At 43.6% G+C, this 2,215-nt stretch overlaps 1 non-coding gene across 1 annotated transcript; it reads left to right on the top strand.

Annotated features, from left to right (window-relative positions):
* Positions 1 to 944: 944 nt before the first annotated feature.
* LOC142602223 (U6atac minor spliceosomal RNA) lies at positions 945 to 1,064 on the top strand. The gene has a single exon (XR_012835903.1). It is a non-coding gene; the product is annotated as a U6atac minor spliceosomal RNA (small nuclear RNA).
* Positions 1,065 to 2,215: the final 1,151 nt, after the last annotated feature.

The raw sequence follows: 2,215 nt of genomic DNA on the forward strand, positions 1-2,215 counted from the left end.
ACTCTCAGCTCAGTGGGAAGTGGGTGGGTGTGCCCATAACAAAATATCACTGCCGTATCTAAATGCCCATCACTGCCAGTTATTAACTGGCAGTATCACCTAAAAGACCAAGGGCTGAATGGTACCAAAATATAATTAGGCTTCACTCCCACACAATACTTGCTGTCTTCAAAAGAGGAACTTTGTCACTGCAGGGCCAGGCTTTGTGATACTGAATTTTCAGCCCCATGGAGCAGAAGCCAGGACCCTGAGGAGGTTCGGACCTCCTAGGAGGCAGGGACAGACACAGCTCTTATCTAAGTGCAGAGGGAAGTATGTAGCGCAGTTGCATGGCCACTGTCACATCACGTAATTCATGAGTGTGCGATATCTTAGCAGGTGCAATTGGCCCAAAGTGTGAAATGCGGTGAAGCCCTGCTATTGCCCTTTCCTACCCTTCTGCCCCCCCATAAAGCCACAGCTGCTTAGAGTACTCTGGCCACTAGTCAAGAGATTTGGGGGTACTCCCAAGCTCTCCTGTTGGAAAGGCAGCTTTAGGAAAGAATTAGAAATGAGTTGGACCAGAAGGAAAGTCTGTAACTCTGTTTAGTTTGCACTCAGGTGGTAAGGGACATCCTGGGCTCCACACACTGATCTCAGGGCTGTTTAGGACTTTATGCAATATCTGCTTAGTGCAAAATGCAGAAGCAATCCTGAGGCAGGGCGAGGAAGCCAAAGCTGTGGCTAGGAGAGTGCCCCAACCAGCAGGCATCATAGCCATGACCGCTCCTCTTCTCTCTGACATAGTGAATCCAATCTTCTTTCCCTTCCCTGCTGGAAGACCTACAAGAGGAGAAATGTTCCACCCCAGTCTCTCCTCTGATCATTAGAACACCTTCTAGGGAGGTATGAAATGTGAATTTCAAGCCTTTCAGAAGTGAATTACGTCCATCTCCCCGGTACCTTGGAAATATGAAATGAGAGCAGGACAGCACTCCCCTTGATTAGGATGGAAGAAATCCGAATGGACTTTTAACCATGTTTAAGACTGTCACTTACTTTGTGGCATCTGGTCTATATCCTGGGAAGACTGCCACAACTCCCAAGCTCTTGTATGAAAACACAGGATCGTCATCATCATCGTCACTGTTGCTTTGAGAGGAAAAAAAAAACCCAAAACAGAAGCAGGCATCATCATCCAGCCCCACAGGGAAAATGAGGGAAAGGTAGAGAGAATAAATGTTTTGTGTCTGGATCTCCATTGACCTTCGATGTGGGGTAGAAATCGCACTTCTCTGACCTACGAACACCAAAGTGCTAGTAAGCATGTGTAGATATTGAGTGCTTAAATAGGATTTTTTGATGTTAAAAGTTGAAGCACCTATTGAAAGTAGATATTTGCAGAGTTAAGCAGTAGCTGAGGTAATCAAAGTTAAAATTTAGGCTATAGGCACCAAAACTCCATCCAAGTCCCCACCTAAATAGAGTCAGGCCTTCTTTGGATTTAGCGTGGTCTGTTCAAGCCATTTTTCCTAAAATTTTTAATCTTTCCACCAGTGGCAGGAAAAGTGGAAGCTCTTGAAAATCAGTGATTGTAAATGTGTTATCTTATTTATCAAACAGACAAGAAGGCAAACAAAAAATAGTTTTCACGACTATTTTGTTACCATGACATAGAAGGTAGATAAAATTCCTCTTCTGCCATCATTCCAACTTACTAGCACCCTAAACCCTTGCTGAAACTTGTGCCAAATCTAAGCTTTCAAATGTTTGTAAGTGCAAAGGCATTTGGAAACCCTGTAGAAGTTATATATCAAGTAGAATTGAAAGACAGAGGCTACTTTCTGCTCTGCTTGAAAGCAAGAAGGCATGGAAATCTGGTGCCAGACTTTTTTCGTACCAGATTTTCTGCCTAGTTTTACAGCCTCCTGCTGTTCAGGTGGGGCTCTGTAAAAGCGGAAACTTGGATGGCTAAGTATTTTTCTGAATCCCATTTTTAAACGCTTAAAGAGCATCCACCTTCACCATCTCAAGTAAGAAAGATCCTGGGTACAATCGAAACCAGCCAAAGATATGAAATGAAAAAGCAGTTTGTTGTGAGCGTTGCGCTAGAACTGCCAACTTTGTGATTTTAGAAGAGAAACTTAACCATCAGCACATCGTGACATTTTTGGTGTGATGCATGATGATGTGTGGGTGGGTTTCAATGCCACATGTTGTTATTTCAATGCATTAC

The sequence above is a fragment of the Balearica regulorum genome, chromosome 5 (assembly GCF_011004875.1).
Source record: "Balearica regulorum gibbericeps isolate bBalReg1 chromosome 5, bBalReg1.pri, whole genome shotgun sequence".
NCBI classification, from domain to species: domain Eukaryota; kingdom Metazoa; phylum Chordata; class Aves; order Gruiformes; family Gruidae; genus Balearica; species Balearica regulorum.